This window comes from Chanodichthys erythropterus, chromosome 10, assembly GCF_024489055.1.
Source record: "Chanodichthys erythropterus isolate Z2021 chromosome 10, ASM2448905v1, whole genome shotgun sequence".
Lineage (NCBI taxonomy): Eukaryota > Metazoa > Chordata > Actinopteri > Cypriniformes > Xenocyprididae > Chanodichthys > Chanodichthys erythropterus.
In genome coordinates, this window is record NC_090230.1 from 45865194 (window position 1) to 45883566 (window position 18373).

Sequence of the window (18373 nt, forward strand, 5' to 3'; positions counted from 1 at the left end):
CTTATCTGTACCTTATTTTAGATGCACTCTTAAACTATCCATCATAAAATTAAGATTTTATTTTAAAATTATGATAACAATGATTGAAATCATCACAAACAGTTTTAATATTTATACACAAATTACAATCCTTTGATACAAGTCCCTCGTTTTTCTGCCATTTCCACCAACAATTTTTTCACTAATAAAGTTTTTTTCAATAGTTAGTAGGCCTATACTCTGAAATATAAGACCCATTAAAATAAAGAAAAATCTAGTTAAATATCACTTATGAAGTAATTAAATTTTGTGTCGTTTCTGAGTATAAAAGAATGCAAGACCTGAAACCAACAATTTTGTCACTAATAACTTTTTTTCAATAGTTAGTAGGCCTATACTCTGAAATATAAGACCCATTAAAATAATTTATACTGATTCTAGATTTATTAGACATAAAGTAAAATTTTCCAGACTTCTTTGTTTTTATTTTGATGATTAGAGCTTGCTGCTCATCAAAATAAAAAAATCAGTATCTCAAATTATTAGAATATTTAATTTCAAGTTGTATTAAATTCTCAGGGTATAAATACTGGGTTTAGGTCAGTAATCCCAACAGCAGTCATGGGGAAGTCTGCTGACTTGACAGTTGTGCAGAAGACGATCATCAGGACCCTCTACAGTGAGGGTAAGCCACAGATGGTCATCGCTAAAAGAGCTGGCTGTTCGCAGAGAGCTGTGCCAAAGCATATTTATGGAAAGTTGACTGGAAGGGAAAAGTGTGGTAGGAAAAGGTGTACAAGTGAAAGGAATGACCGCAGGCTTGAGAAGATTGTCAGGCGAAGCCGATTTAAGAACTTAGGAGAGCTTCAAAAGGAGTGGACTGAAGCTGGAGTGAGTGCATCAAGAGCCACCACACACAGAGGTCTTCAGAAAATGGGCTACATCTGTCACATTCCACATACCAAGCCACTTCTGAACCAAAGACAACGTCCGAAGTGTCTTACCTGGGCTAAGGAGAAAAAGAACTGGACTGTTGCTCAGTGGTCCAAAGTCCTCTTTTCAGATGAAAGTAAATTTTGCATTTCATTTGGAAATCAAGGTCCCAGAGTCTGGAAGAGTGGAGAGGCACAGAAACCATGTTGCTTGAAGTCCAGTGTGACATTTTCACAGTCAGTGATGATTTGGGCTGCTGGGGTTGGTCCACTGTGTTTTCTGAAGTCCACAGTAAATGCAGCCATCTACCAGGAAATTTTAGAGCACTTCATGCTTCCTTCTGCTGACAAGCTTTATGGAGATGCTGATTTCCTTTTCCAGCAGGATTTGGCACCTGCATGCAGTTCAGCTGGTTCAATGACCATGGTGTTACTGTGCTTGATTGGCCAGCAAACTCACCTGAACCTGAACACCATAGAGAATCTATGGGATATTGTCAAGAGGAAGATGAGAGACACCAGACCCAACAATGCAGATGACCTGAAGGCCGCTCTCAAAGCAACCTGGGCTTCTATTACACCTGAGCAGTGCCACAGGCTGATTGCCTCCATGCCACGCCACATTGATGCAGTAATTCATGCAAAAGGAGCCCCAACCAAGTATTGAGTGCATAGAAATGAACATACTTTTCAGAAGCCTGACATTTCTGTTTAAAATATCCTTTTTTTTTTATTGAAGTATTCTAATTTATTGAGATTAAATGTGAGCCAAAAGCATCACAATTAAAAGAAAAGTCTGTGTGCATTGAAATTATTTAATACCAGAGTTCCACAATTTGAGTTGAATTACTGAAATCAACTTTTCCATGACATTCTAATTTATTGTGATGCACCTGTATATATATGTGTGTGTGTGTGTATATATATATATATATATATATATATATATATATATATATATATATATATAGTCTCATCACCACCACAGAATGCTAATGCAAATTTTCAGAAAAATGTATATGTATATTTCAGGTAATCGTTTACATCAACGCCAAATGAAAGAATAGTGATAGCATTAAAAGTATGCTTTAAGTCAGGGCCAAAAGCACTTAAGATGAAACTCCCAACTCAATAGTAGAAAAAATATGAGCATATCATTAAATACAAGAGCAGACTGCAGTGTTGGCCAGAGTGTTTTTTAGTGCTCTTTGGAGAGTCTATTTACAAAACCACGACTTGGGAATCTGCAGCATCACATGTGATGCCATCACCACCCCCAGGCTTCCTGAAGAGGTCTGCCTTCATACCACTAATAGAGCACACAAATACACACACTCACACACTGCTGAGTGCTGGCTTTGTGTTGCAGTCACATGCAATTTACACTATGGGTCCTGCAGGTCTGTGCTCTTCCTCTATGAGTTTACTCCAGGCTGCTAAGGAAAGAGAGAGAGAGAGAGAGACGAGGAGGAGGGGGAGCTAGGCAGCCTGCCATTTGGGTTCTGCTGCACTGGATGCAGTCTCCATGGTAACATCGCTCTCTCATGCAATCAAATCAAGGAATGAGATCAGGCCCAGCCTACCCCCCTCAGCGTGGATGCAGTTGTTGCTTTTGTCATCTAAGCCACACCCCCAGCGTTTTGTCTCCACCCATTCCAGCCCTTCGGTTGGTGCTTAGTGATGAATTGAACTCAATTTGCCACTCTAGATGTCGGTGATATGATATTACTTTGAAGGGTTGTGACTTGGTAGTCCAAGATCTCACCATGAGTCTTTGTCTTTCATTCGACAGAAAGGATATTTTTAGCTTGTCTTGGAAGACTGATGTGACTTAAGTGAATTTTTAGACTATAATTATGCTGGGACTTATTTTATGTATAATGTAATGAATATCTACAGTGGTGGCATGTCTCTCTCTTTCTCTCTGTAGTCATTTATCTTCATTAGCTCTCATGCAGTTACTGTTATTATCTTGATAGTAACTGAGTCATTATCTTGTCCCCTTGATTTTTCTTCTATCATGTTGTTCCTGCTATCTCTTCGTTTCCCCTCATTTCTTCTGATTGTGAATACAAATAAACCCTCCCCCTTACAGCATGCTGGGAAACTGAACAAAAGGGCTTTTCAGAGTCATACCCATGTGCAAGCAGAAAATATGTTATCATGCAATTTCTTTACACAAGAGAGTCATTAATTTTCTTGCATATTCACCTCCCTGATTTGACCTCTTGAGGACTTTCTCTTTGAGATAGTCACAAACATGTGATACTTTGTGTGTGTTTGTTTGTTTGTATTGAAATATGGTGCTGTACACTGCAAAAAATAATTTATTAATCAGTATTTTTGTCTTGTTTTCCAGTAAAAATAACCAAACATCATTAAAATGTTAAATTTACATTGTGGGAAAAAAACTAAAATATTAATTTATGTTTTTTAGATCATTTATTTGGTATTAAGTTTATTTTTATTACCCCATTTGGCATTTTTTTATAAATAAATCTAATGCTTCATAAAATGTTTTGACTATTTTATGCTTTATTATTTAATGGAAAAAATCAAGATATTCTCTATGAAAACAATCTATACTACTGTTTAAAAGTTTGGGGTCAGAAGAGTTATTTTTCTTTTCATGAAATCAATACTTTTATTCATCAAGGATGCATTAAATTGATCAAAAGTGAAGTAAAGACATATTAATATGAAGATATGAATATATTATTTATATTTTATTACAATATTAAATATATTAAATATGAATATTAATTCCACAAAAATATTAAGCAGCACAACTGTTTTCAACATTGATAATAATAAGAAATGTTTTTTGAGCACCAAAATATTAGTGCTTTCAACGTTAACGCATGCGATTAATTTTTTCCAGTTTAACTTTTTAAAAATATTTAACTCAATTAACGCAGCATCCTTTTTTTTCTGTATCCATTTTTTTTCATATATCCTGTTTGTTAGACAGGTAGGAAGGGCACAGGTAAATATGACATTTATTATGGGTTTATGTGAGGATTGTTTATATATTATATATGTAAATGTTATATTTTTGAAGCCTAATAAATGTAAAAAAAAAAAAGATAGCTTTCAGTTACACTGTAATGTTGAAAGGCTATAATTCATGTTTAGAATTTAGTCCTATATTAGTATCAGTGATAAAAAGATGCCATCAATTAAGTATGTAAAATATGCTGTCTTTATGTTGTTTCTACATTAATTTGGAGATTAACTGTGAAATTATTACAGTATAAAATGTATTAAATTGTTTTTATCACAAAAAAAATGTATGATTAATCTAGTTAATTTTTTCAGATTGAAATCAAAAAGTATTTATTTAAAGCAAACTTGAGTTGCATTTCGTAACCATTTTGACCTCTTTTTCCAAGTGAAAAGAAATATTCTATCGGAAATTTAATCATAAAAAATGGGTGTTCCTTTCCAGAATAGAGCCAGATGAAATGTGATATGTAATTAGCTATTCGGCCATTGGTGATCATTATAGCATGTGTGGCCCAAGTGATATCAGTAGAAAATGAAAGTCGTTTCAAAGGGAAACGATTGTATATGGTACAGTGGCATCCCTAAGAAACCCTTAGAGACAGTAATAGAGATTCCTCTGTATCTAAAGGATGTCTTCTCTCTCTGCCATTTTCCTGTTGCCTTGCACCTTCACTCAGAGCATTGGCTGACCGCATCCCCACCTCCCTTCCTTTCAGCCAATCCCCTGCCACTATCTGCTCTTCCCCTCCCTCCCTCTTCATCAGAGTCTCTCTCTTCTCTCTCTCACACACACACACACACACACACACACATTATACACCCTCATTTGCTCACACCCTGCTGCTTCTGCTGCTTCTTCTTCTTCTCTCCTGTCTGCTAGTCTTTCCTGCTTTCTAGATTTGCTCCTTTAATCTGGCTGGTTCTTCTCCTTTGGGATGATGGGCTGTAAGGCTGGACGGGTCTGTGCTCGGATGCTTCGCTGAGACCTGTCCGTATCTTTCTCTTTCCTTTTTCATCCCTCTATCTCTGTCAGCTGCGAGAACTCACGTGAGTACGGCGTCGGGGAGCTTCCCCCTTTTCCCTCCTTCTCTCTCCTTGTGTTGTGTCACCACTTTCGTTAAACTCTCCATACATCCTGTATGCGTTTTATCAAGCTGTCGTTGAGAAGAACTGTGATGAATAATTTACTGCAGTGTCTGGCCTCTCCCTTTCAGTCAGCTGGGCATCTCTGACACACGCACGCACAAACAAACACACGGACATGATCACAAACACCCTGCCAGCCTTTCAGCGCTTATGTAAAACAACAGTGTGTTTGTGTGTTAAGAAATGAGCTGTGTTTGTGTGGATGTGCACGTAGATGAGTGTGTGTGTGTGTGTGTGTGTAAACACAAGTATGTTAGCTGTCTGCTTTTACATGTGTGATCAGTGTTTGTTGGCTCTCTCTTTAATATCACCTGCTTTGCTGCTTGTACTTTCCACTTATCCGAGTCACGAAGGGGAAAACATTCAGTTTTGTTGGTGGGATTTTAAATGGGTTGGTTTCAAATTTAATTGTACATTCGTGATGAGTGTGTTCAAATAATGCCACAGTGGCTTCCTGTCTCTTAGTAATGATAGGAAGTGTCTGTAGACAGAAGATGTGATACATTTTAACGATCCAGCATCTGATGTATTTGTTTTGTTTTTAGCATTTATTGACTTACATGACACACCCTATTTGTGACATAATTTTACAGGTACAGTCATAGTAATCATCTAAGCTGGCAGCTATAAATAATGTAATAATGACAATACAACTGTGCAGTCAAGGGTAGGACTGGTAACACTCAATCTAAAAATACAGCTGTTGATGTCCTATAAAATTTTGTCTGTAATCATTTTAATTAGCTTTGATGGTTCCCAAGATGGAAATTATATTGCTCATAAGGTTGATCTTTTTAAAGTTCAAAACAATTACCAGAGTTCTCAGATGATTCATTTGTCTATCAGTTCACTTTTCTCCTAACTTTAGAGTGTTATTATTTTTATATTGTTATAGTATATATTGATATTTTAAATTAGCTTTTTGTATTAGTTTTCATTTTAATAGTTTTTAAGTTTTAGTAATTTTGATGTGCTTTTATTTCAATTTTAATATCAACTTATTTTATTTCAGTTAGTTGCCAAGGAACCATTTCTAATTTTCATCTAAATTTTTCATCTAATATTTATTTTATTTCACCTATTTTAATTAATTATTTTTTAAAATAGTTAATTAGGTATAATTAACAGACAATATTGCTCCTAATATGAGCAATATTGTCATTTAAGTGTTTAGAGCTGTACAAATGTTTTAATTTTAATATATATATATATATATATATATATATATATATATATATATATATATTAATAGAATATTATAATTTATTTTATTAATTTTAGAATTAATGTTATAATCCAGATGCACTCTTTCAGGAGAAAAATATGAGAAGTAGGTAGTGGTTTAATGGATCACAAAACTCACGGTTTGGACCATATTATGGTTGTTGAGTCACGGATTGGATAATTTTTTGGATCAGCAAGAAAAAAAAAATACTTTGCTTTTCATTTATTGCTTAAAGCACATTTTAAGTACTTCGATACCACAGCAAAAACTATTATCCCAACTAATTACGTTCAAACATTATTAAAGTGAACAGTCAGTAAAAAAAGAACAAATACACTAATTAGAAGCATAGATAAATACAATTGAACAAAGATACAAATAAAGTAGACGTTTAACAGAAATATCCAGGTACAGAAATGTAATAATTAGCCCTAAATGTAAAATAACACTGTAGTTTTCACTGTATAAATGATGAATCTTTGTTAAATCTGCGCTTTGTTGTTTGATTAACATTAATGACATAGACTGCAGCAGGAAATTATAGGCTGCTGCCACTTTAAGACCAAATGCATGAATACAGTATAATGATACACATTTGATTTCTTTCTCAACTGTTTGCGTCCACTTAAGACATAACCGACTGTGTTTACGAGAATACAGATCACGGATCAACTACGATCCATTTAACCCTTAAAAGTAGGAGGCGTTTATCAATTTGCTCTCCATTTAAGAAAGGAGAAATAACTGAGATACAGAGATCTTATCTGTGATTTTGCTTTCATACAGGCACAGGCCATTCCTTAGATATGAACATTCAGTGTATGACACACACAATATCATTTTTTCTTCTCACATTTTGCATAACAGTTTCACAGACATTAAGATTCACTGTTTGCCATTGCTGTATTTTCTGTACTGATCCAGCTGTTGGTGTGCTTTCAGAGGAATAAGATTATTCCAAATGTGCTGATCCTCTCTGTACTCTCTGTATCAACTCTGTGGGCCAGTAAAGATGTGAAGTGAAGTGAATGGCACTTACATGCCATTATGTATGCATGTGTGTTGAAGAGGGAGGCCTGTTTCAAAGAATAACACGAATGTCCAGCTGGCATTGACGTAATGGCTTCAGAGAAAATGAAGTAAGAGTTGACAGAGTATTCAAAGTCTCATTTAGAGTTCAAAGTAAAGTATGGCTTTTGAAATCCTGTCTTTTTTTTACCCAATTGGCAGTTTGGACTTGTACAAATGCGGATGGACAGCCAACAAACCAATTATGAAGCAAGCATTTCCTCCAAGGCTTTGTTTTCATGTGATAAAACCAAATAAAACCCTTTTTCAGAATGATTTTACTTAAGGTTTGACTGCACAATTCCCCTTGATTGATACTGGGAGGTCAAACAGGGATTGTCATAGTCACAAATGGCATTTGACGTCATTTGGTTGGAGATTATGATGGATGGAAGGGCAGTGAGAAGGAGCTCAGCTGACAGATGTCTCTGCTTTAGTGTAGTGATGTGAATTGTCATTCGTGGTCATTGTTCATGTATGTGTGTGTGTGTTCTTGTGCTCTTTCCACTGTAGGATCACATTAAAGGGCTCACCAGTGACATACAGCCTTTATTGTGATAGTTATAGCTGCCTGAGTGACCATTACTCTACCTAACCTTCTCCTTTAGGGTATTCTTGCGTGTGTGTGTGTGTGTGTGTGTGTGTGTGTGTGTGTGTGTGTGTGTGTGTGTGTGTGTGTGTGTGTGTGTGTGTGTGTGTGAAAGCAATTCACTTGTGTTGTGTGTTTCTTCTGTGGGGTGTGATAAATTTGTGATGTCGTTAATGTGTTCAATAGAGCCAGTTTAGCCCATTCAACATGGTTTAGAGAGAGCCAAGCAGTCATTCCAGTTCATCAACGCACATAAACTTACAGCTATTTTGATGTGACATTCATAATACAAACACAAACCAGTTTCTATTTAAAAGCTTTTGCTGATTCTTATTGTACCTGAAATATGTGCATCTTTGTTTTTATTCAAAAGGGAAACTTCCTGAAGTCTATTGATATAATCAGTCTCATTTTGTGGCAGATATTATTTAAGTTTTTTTTGGCAGATGTTTTTTCCTCAGTCACACTATTATTTGAAGTGTCACTTAATATTTATAGCACATGCAAGTGTAAAAATGAAATATGACATACATTATTCCTGCATGATCACACTGACTTTATATTTTCAGTTTGTACGTGTACAAATGTACATGTCAGTAGTGTGCAGAAGTCATCCTCTGAGCTAGTAGTTTGATTGACAGGGACAAAAGAGATCACTGCCTGAGCTGGTTAGTGCTAAAATAATGGCTTTTTAGCCTTAGGATGGAAGGGTATGTTCCATGAACATACCCACTTACGTGGGGTTCTGTTAGTTTTGATTTGTGTAGCTCTTTCAAAGTGGTCAGTTTGCCAGCATAGTTAAGGAAATTTCCCTCATATTAATAAGTAAAATGAAACCAAAGTGAAAAAGGTTATACAGTATCTTTCAATGCCAGAACCTCTTAACAAGTTGAACTCACTGACAGATCCAAAATGTTTGAAGAACTGAGACCTAAAGGAGACCATGGATCCTTTACTTTTGAAGACAGCTGGCTATAAATGTCAGTTTTCATGTGAAACAACATGAGAAAAGTATTATTATTATTATTGCCTCTGGATGCACTTGAGCAATGCATGGATGTGTTTGCATTATGTGTTTGTGTGTGTGTGTTTGATGCGATAAAGCGTGCTGTAATGCGATAAAACAAGCATGACACATGCACATCCTCAACAAAACAATCAATTTATAACATTCTCAAGTCATCTTACTTCTCTGCTGGGTTGTAGGGGGTTTATTTTGAATCTGATTTATTCTCCTGAGATCAGAGTGTTGTGTTATTTCTGTCAGCGTTAGGGGTCTGAGAGAGAATTAGTCTTTCTTGGCTTGGTTACAGACACTATTGTTTCTTGATTATGAAGGCATTTTTGAGAACGAGAGAGTTAGAGAGAAATGGAGGAATTAATAGGGTCAGGAGAACTTGAAAAAAATGCTGCCACACAGCGTGAGTATACTGATAGTGAACTATAAATGCTAAAGAAATACAGTCAAATTCAATGATCCTATTTGGTAGCGCAACTATTTTGCTAATTCAAGTCAGTTGACCCTTCTTGGTTTAATATCACGTGCTAACTTTGATAATGTTTCATAGTAATTCCCAGCTGTCAACATGAAACCACATTTGTAACTGATTTGAATTGCATAATGTGATGCATTTCAGAGTTAAACTGTGTTATTTAATAGGAAAATAATTACCCATCAGGGATTAGCAGGATTGTCAAAAGCAGGGCAAACATACAAAATTGAAGCCAGACCTAAACCAGACCTAAATATAAGTTTGCTTAATAATATTCTCTGAATAACTTTTTGGTGATTGGTTATAAATAGACTACAGCCTACATGATGATGTCACTGGAATAGGAAAGTAATTTTGATTAATTTAAATTTTAATAAAATATTATGAAGACAAATTAAGAACAGGAATGTCTAAAAAGTGAAATAGATATTTTGATATTTTTGTTGAAAACACCACGCTATCTATTTCTTGAATTAATATTTTAGAGTCAGGTTCTGGAAGTAAAAACTCCATAGAGAAAGTGATTTTTTTAACGATAACTTATAAACCTTTAAAGTAGGGCTGGGTGATATATCGCGTGAGATTGTCACGCGCATTTCGTCAGTAAAGCCGGTTCCCTGATTACCGCTAAATCGCCATCACCTGCTTTCAAATGGAGCGGCATTTAATAGACAGAGCCGTAGTTCACTGACAAGCTACGCAATATCGCGTTCAATATCGCAGATGAATCGCCTTCGGTAATGAATGCGATATTGCGTAGCTTGTCAGTGAACTACAGTTCTGTCTATTAAATGCCGCTCCATTTGAAAGCAGGTGATGGTGATTTAGCTGTAATCAGGGAACCGGCTTTACTGACGAAATGCGCGTGACAATCGCATGCGATATATCGGTCAGCCCTACTTTAAAGACAACCTTATGAGCCACGAGGTTGCTCGATAATATCGATAATATCTGATCCTGTTAAAGACTTCAGCCCGCATTATTTCAAATGAGTTTAAATAATCATGTTTAACAGCAGAATTTGTGGTGAAAACTACATTACCCATCATGCTGTGCACTAAATTCCACCAATCAGATAGTCGAAACAAGCAAAACATGCCAAAAGATCTCATTAGCTTGGTCTCAATCAAGTCGGTCTTTCTACACTCTCAAAATACTTCAATATTTGAATTTATATGCATATTTTGCAATAAACTTAAAGTGTATTGTTTCTATATACAGTATATAATCAACATTTGTAAATTAGTAGTTTTATAGCAATTTCTCAATTGTTTTCAATTCAGTTATGCTGGTAGCAATGCTTCATGGGGTTTCCCTGACAAATTTTTGTCTGATTTTCAAATACTTTTTTGCTTAATATAAACATTGTCACTGTTTTGATTCACCTCATAGCTTGTTTGCTCGGTTCTTGGCTTATAATGCTTTTTGAAGATTTTTTTGAAATCTCTGGAAAAATAATTCCAGAGTCAACGCTGCTGGAAAAGTGGTTGATTTTATTGTGAACAATTATGCATGTTTCATTTTTTAAAATTGTTTTGACCTTGTAATTTTTAATCAAAATTTCATGACAATCTTCTGGTGAAACAACAGACTTCTCTCTGGTGATTCTCCAATCATTTAGTGCATTTAAATCCTGCCCCTTTCTTACAACTGAACACAAGCTCGCATTCTGTTCTTCCTCCATCCAATCAACAATGAATGGATAGAACTATGTCCCCGCTCAATTGCAGAAATAAAGATTCTTTCCTAACAGCTAGTTCCGCCCCAATCTCACACAATTGATTGAGCCTGAAATTGATAAATGAACCGTGTTGAAAGCGCCAAGGCCCAACCTTTGATTAGCTTACTTAAAGTTGTCTATGCACATTAAGGTAGGAGAAAAAATTACACACTTAAAATCCAAAGAAAAATAATGCTGTTTGTGTAACGCAGCATAATAATTTAATGTATCTCGAAATGCCTTTGGCAGTGTTAAGTTATTCCATGTTTGCTCTGGTTATTTGAGAAGGTGTGCGTCACAGCCCACCAGAACTGCAGCTCCTCTGAACTCTCAGGAGTCTGGTCCTCTACTCACTATTCAGAAAACACTTGTTCAGTCCTGAACCACAAAATGAGGACACTTCTGCATAATTTATACTCCTAAACTGATAAACATACTGTATAAGTGAGTTTTTCCACTGAAGCACTAGAGGCCTATCTGCAGGGTGACTCACACCCATCTGCGAAAAGCACATGTGCATTAGCTTCATTAAAACACTCCACTTTACATATGGCAAGTACTTTATTAAACTCAGAAGTCTTTGACCTGTTTGTTGGTATTGTTTATATGCTTAAGGCATTAAGTGTTCTTAAGCATCTCTTTTGAAAAAAACAATAAACAGTAGTTATTTGAAGGATCAGATTATTTCTGGCCCATCTTATGTACCCAGCTATGCATGCAGTCCCTCCAGGAATATTTCCACAGTGTAGAGAGCGAGAGACGGTGAGATATGATTAGGACATGTGGATAAGCTATTCATGGTCCACTGTCAGGACCAAGCCCGATTAAGAGCCCCTCTCACATAGGAGCGCATAGAGTCTCGTGCGCCTCTTACCAATTTTAAAAAGTTAACGACAATCCAACCCGTTTGCTTTGATCTTCTGTGGTTGACGGATATTTAATGACTGAAGTGTCACGCCTCATTCTGTGTTTAGCAAGGGAAGTTCTGGAGTAATCACGTTTAAAAAAAAAAAAACTGTCACTACTTTGCAGGATATCTCATTTTATTATATATTAAATCTTAAATCTATATTTTCTCTTTAATATCTTGATTATCTTGATTGTTTCTCTACAGTAAGGATTTAAGTATATAGTCATTAGTTCTATTTTGTACTTTATTTTGTCTTTCAATTCAATACAATTATCTTTACATTCTATTTATGCTACATTTCTTTATATATATATATATATCTATATATATACACATCATACCTATATATATATCACTCACACATATACACCAATCAGGCATAACATTATGACCACTGACAGGTGAAGTGAATAACACTGATTATCTCTTAGTGGCTGGGATATATTAGGCAGTAAGTGAACATTTTGTCCTTAAAGTTGATGTGTTAGAAGCAGGAAAAATGGGCAAGCGTAAGGATTTGTGTTACGGTACTGGTGTAGAGATGAGGCAGATGCAGATTTCCACAATCATAAACACTCTTTAATCAACAACGGCAGGGAATCACCAAACATACACATAACACAACAGAGAACGGACGAGGAGTGAAGGGAGTGAGTGCAATATATGGGGAGTGCTGACAATAGAGTCCAGGTGCAGGTGATGAGTGACGATGAGGAGCTGACGAGGGAAGTGAGTGCAGGTGTGGAGAACAGGAGGATCTTGGGAAATGGAGTCCAGGGGAACACGGGATCTGTAACAGTACCTCCCCCTAACAACCGGGAGGGGGGCGGGCGCCCTGGAGACCTCCAGGGCAGGCTCAAAAGCCATGGCGGGTCAGGAGCCGTGGGCAGCCATGGCGGGTCAGGAGCCGTGGGCGGCCATGGCGGGTCAGGAGCCGTGGGCGGCCATGGCGGGTCAGGAGCCGTGGGCGGCCATGGCGGGTCAGGAGCCGTGGGCGGCCATGGCGGGTCAGGGGCCGAAGCCATAGAGCAGTTGAGCCCAGGCGGCGCTGAAGGACCGGCGGGAGATGGCGGAACCAGCGGCAGAATAGTCTTTGCAAAGTTCATAATTGGAGCAGAGGGCTCGGCGGCGGCGGCTGGAGCGGCAGGCTCGGCGGTGGCGGCTGGAGCGGCAGGCTCGGCGGCGGCGGCGGCTGGAGCGGCAGGCTCGGCGGCGGCGGCGGCTGGAGCGGCAGGCTCGGCGGCGGCGGCGGCTGGAGCGGCAGGCTCGGCGGCGGCGGCGGCTGGAGCGGCAGGCTCGGCGGCGGCGGCGGCTGGAGCGGCAGGCTCGGCGGCGGCGGCTGGAGCGGCAGGCTCGTAGGCGGAGACTGGAGAACTTGGCTCGGCGGAGACTGGAGAACTTGGCTCGGCGGAGACTGGAGAACTTGGCTCGGCGGAGACTGGAGAACTTGGCTCGGCGGAGACTGGAGAACTTGGCTCGGCGGAGACTGGAGAACTTGGCTCTGTCCAAAAGTCTATAAGCCAGGCCGCATCACTGGGCGGCTTGTGTGAGGCTGGCAGAGGTTTGTAGTCCATACCCTCATACATAATTAAGATTCCCGTAGGGACGGGATCGGGCTCTGGAGATACTGGAGCGGGCTCTGGAGACACTGGAGCGGGCTCTGGAGACACTGGAGCGGGCTCTGGAGACACTGGAGCGGGCTCTGGAGACAATGGAGCGGGCTCTGGAGACACTGGAGCGGGCTCTGGAGACACTGGAGCGGGCTCTGGAGACACTGGAGCGGGCTCTGGAGATACTGGAGCGGGCTCTGGAGATACTGGAGCGGGCTCTGGAGATACTGGAGCGGGCTCTGGAGACACTGGAGCGGGCTCTGGAGACACTGGAGCGGGCTCTGGAGACACTGGAGCGGGCTCTGGAGACACTGGAGCGGACTGTTTCCTCCTCCTCCGCTTTCGGGACCCAATTGAGGAGTGTGGGTTCCGTGTGGGGCAGGCAGGGAGTTTGCTGGAGGGGTATGCGGAGGAAGACGGAGATTGTCTGACTGGCCCGGCCAGCCATGTTTCTGGATGGACTAGAGATAGACACCCATCCTGAACCCAATCAACTACGAATTTGGAGTCATTTAACCATAAAATGGAATTTATAGTTTCGCTCAAGGAGAATCGGTAATCAGGTTCATCAAAACGGATGGTGTCGTCGTCTAGTCCATCCAGAAACAGAGAGATCAAACATGCTTCAGGCCAGTCAGACAAGGAAGCAAGCTCAACGAACTCCTCCACATACCTCTCCAGCGAACGACCTACCTGCAGGAGCCCGATTAGGCGATCGCCGGATGACAGGGTGAGAGGCGTTGGAGGAGCTGGAGCCAGGGAGCCGGGGAAAGTCTCCATCCCTTTTTTGTGGAAATCCAACGGTATTGGTCCGTTCTTCTGTTACGGTACTGGTGTAGAGATGAGGCAGATGCAGATTTCCACAATCATAAACACTCTTTAATCAACAACGGCAGGGAATCACCAAACATACACATAACACAACAGAGAACAGACGAGGAGTGAAGGGAGTGAGTGCAATATATGGGGAGTGCTGACAATGGAGTCCAGGTGCAGGTGATGAGTGACGATGAGGAGCTGACGAGGGCAGTGAGTGCAGGTGTGGAGAACAGGAGGATCTTGGGAAATGGAGTCCAGGGGAACACGGGATCTGTAACAATTTGAGCGAGTTTGACAAGGGCCAAATTGTGATGACTTGACGTCTGGGTCAGAGCATCTCCAAAACTGCATCTCTTGCCGGTCTGCAGTGGTCAGTATCTATCAAAAGTGGTCCAAGGAAGGAACAGTGGTGTACCGGCGACAGGGTCATGGACGGCCAATGCTCATTGATGCACGTAGGGAGCGAAGGCTGGCCCGTGTGGTCCGACAGATGAGCTACTGTAGCTCAAATTGCTGGTTCTGATAGAAAGGTGTCAGAATACACAGTGCATCAGTGCCCTTGCTGACCCCTGTCCAATACCGAATACGCTAACAGTGGTCATGTGAGCATCAGAACTGGAAGCAGCAATGGAAGAAGGTGGCCTGGTCTGATGAATCACGTTTTCTTTTACATCACGTGGATGGCCGGGTGCGTGTGCGTCGCTCATCTGGGGAATACTAGGCACGAGGATGCACTATGGGAAGAAGGCGAGCTAGGAGAGGCAGTGTTATGCTTTGGCAATGATCTGCTGGGAAACCTTGTGTCCTGCCATCTATGTGGAGGCTACTTTGGCATGTATAACCTACCTAAGCATTGTTGCAGACCATGTACACCCTTTCATGGAAACGGTATTCCCTGGTGGCTGTGGCCTCTTTCAGCAGGATAATGCACTCTGCCACAAAGCAAAAATGGTTCAGTAAGGAGGAGCACAACAATGAGTTTGAGGTGTTGACTTCAGCCTCCAAATTCCCCAGATCTCAGTCCAATCGAGCATCTGTTGGATGTGCTGAACAAACAAGTCCGATCCATGAAGGCCCCACCTCACAATTTACAGGACTTAAAGGATCTGCTGCTAACATCTTGGTGCCAGATACAACAGCAGACCTTCAGGGGTCTAGTGGAGCGCATGCCTCGACGGGTCAGGGCTGTTTTGGCAGCAAAAGGAGGACCAACACAATATTAATAAGGTGGTCATAATGTTATGCCTGATCGGTGTATATATAACTGTGAGACATAACTGTGAACTTTAATAATGTCTAGATTTTATAGCCTAAGCTATAAAAGAAAAACTGCTGATCACATAAAAAAAAGAAATCCTCTAGTGTGACATCAGCTTATGAATGTAAGAATTAACATAGTGGAGCTTTAAACTTAAAGCTACTTTGTCACGAAGATCACAGCAGATGCTATTTCATCGCACACAGTTTTTAACTTGTCTTTTACACAAGTTACAGCATGTATTCTCCCGTATGCAAAAAAAAAATCCACGTTTAAGAAGTCCCATAGTGTAGCTCTATACTCCCAAATCTGTGTAATGACCAGTACAAGACCGTGACATAGGTAGAGCAAGATCTTTTCTTTCTCTCTGTTGAATCCCTCTCTCTCTCTCCTGCCTGCGGTATCCTGACAGCATTCTGTTGAGTCATGTTTCCTGCGGCATGAGTACCTCTCCCTCTCTGCAATTGCAGTGACATTCTGAATTACATAACTGGACACAGTAAGAGGACAGTGCCTGAAGGCTCCATTTGAGCCGAGTGGACTAGATGTGGCATCTTATTACATTTTATGTAAAGATTAATTAATGCAGTTGCCAGGAAACTTTAATTACGCTTCACTGTGCTGTATGGGAGAGCGCCATATGTTTGGTTATTACAGAGATGAACACATAAGAAGAAATAAATGATCTCCAATTAAAATATCAAAACTTTTTCTGTTTGAGCTAGAATGATTGCAGAATGGAACTAATCATGTATTGCGATGGAGTTTCCCACAACGCTGTCCCATAGTTCCTTGCTGTTTGAGTAAGCACAGCCAGTTATGATCTACAAGCTTAGAGAAGGTATGGCCAGTGCAAAACCCCTGAGAGATGATATTAGCCCGCTTAGAAGGACAGGAAATTGCAGTGGATATACGTTCAAGATTTCAGTTGGCTGCCTCTCAAGATTTGGTTGAACAAAGTTCCCTCCTTTTCAGGGCCAGTAAGTTCTGGGTGCCTCTACCTGGGAGCAAGCGGACAATATTTATAATGTCAGCCCAGATTATTAACCACAAAGCTACTCTGTTACAAAGATTAAAAATATATACAGACTAGACTCTTTTTCATCTCACAGAGTTTCTCTGTCTTTAATTTCCCTTTTACACAAGTTAACAGCATGTATTCTCCCATATATATATATAAAAAAATCCATGAATAAAAAGTCCAGCTCCATTTGTGCCTGTTGTGTTGGAGCATGTTTGAGCAGCGGCGTCAGTTAGAAGTGTAAGTGTTATCTGAAAACCAGCCGCCGTGGGAGAAATCAGACAGTCAATCCCTCCAGATTAATGACTGTTGATGTTTTCCATCTAATCTACTGACAGATTAAAAATGTCATCCACTCAGAATGTTTTTAAATCTATTTTAAACAAATAAATAATTACATACACAAATATGCAAAACTATATGATATATTTTGATACATAAATTAAAGTATTGTTATTTTTATTAGTTATTGCATTTTTATTTTATTATGTATTTGTTTATTTATTATTGAAATGTATTATCATGAAAACAGAGGTATTGGAATTCATAATCCTACAATCTGGAGTCACTCCACCCAGCTGTAATGACATCATCTCTTATATAACCATCATACCGAGTGATTGTTTTAATGCTTTATATGTCAGTCAGTTCACAAGCAAGCAAAAGCAGGGCAATGTCCGGAGCTAAATCAAGATTAGCATTCATTTTGATGTTTTTTGTCATGTTAAAATAGTTGAAACATAAAGGGAAATTAAATAACCTCACAGAATGAAACATCCCAACAACCCAAAATAATGACTTTTACTCATTTTAAGTGCATTTTAGAAGCAGCTTTTTCCTTTAGAAGCAGATGAACAGTGGATAGTGAATAGTGTTTTTACATGATCATTATGGTTTATTGTTCATCCTAAGCATTCACACACGCACTAAAGTCACTGCACTAAAAAGCTGGCATTCAACTTAAATCCTCTCCCTTTCCCAACCCACTCAATCTGTCAATAGGAATTGTTTCTCTGTGAGGCAATCCATGCCTTTGGGAAGATAACACTGAAAGGCCAATCACAGCAGAGCTTGTGGGAGGAGCAAAAACTATGCATTCATCCTCAGCCAATGGTGTAGCCCAGTAGACGTGGTTTGGCTTTAGCCCAGCCGCCCCTTTGTGACATCACAGCTGTTGCTCGGGCAGTGAGAGTGCACTAGGCGTGGGGACGACGAGCGGTGCATTCATCTGGGGAGGGGGTCTGGAAACAGGGAAGGGGATCGGTTGTGCTATTCAGCCACCAGGCCCTACTGAAATCTCAGAAAACAACAATGAAACCTGCTTGAGAAGCATTCACTCTGCTTTTGTGTGTAAGTGTGATTCCTCTTTAACCCTCTAGTGCGTTTGAGTCTTGCTGTGTGCACGTGAACGGTTGTCAGTGTTTTTGCGTGTTCACCGGAGCAGTGAAGAGCTGTGGCTTTCAAAGAGAAGAATGCTTTTGTTTCTGTCTCCTGTTTCACATCTGGTCAGAGATGGTTTGAGGTTTCTGAACGATCTCATGCTTCACTCTGTGTCATGTTCACACCTTTACTGCCTATTCTGATTTTACCAGGTCTT

At 39.8% G+C, this 18373-nt stretch overlaps 1 protein-coding gene across 4 annotated transcripts in view; it reads left to right on the forward strand.

Moving 5' to 3' along the window:
* Positions 1 to 18373, forward strand: part of trim3b (tripartite motif containing 3b) — a 39069-nt gene that overhangs the window by 3055 nt on the left and 17641 nt on the right. For 2 of the 4 annotated variants that reach the window (XM_067397927.1, XM_067397923.1), the window contains exon 1: positions 17970 to 18126. The exons of 1 other annotated variant lie outside the window; for it this stretch is intronic. The gene's annotated coding sequence lies outside the window, so the exon portion shown is untranslated. Of the gene's footprint in view, positions 1 to 4739; positions 4965 to 17969; positions 18127 to 18373 lie in introns of those variants that run through there. One more of the 4 variants, XM_067397924.1, reaches the window with a different exon arrangement.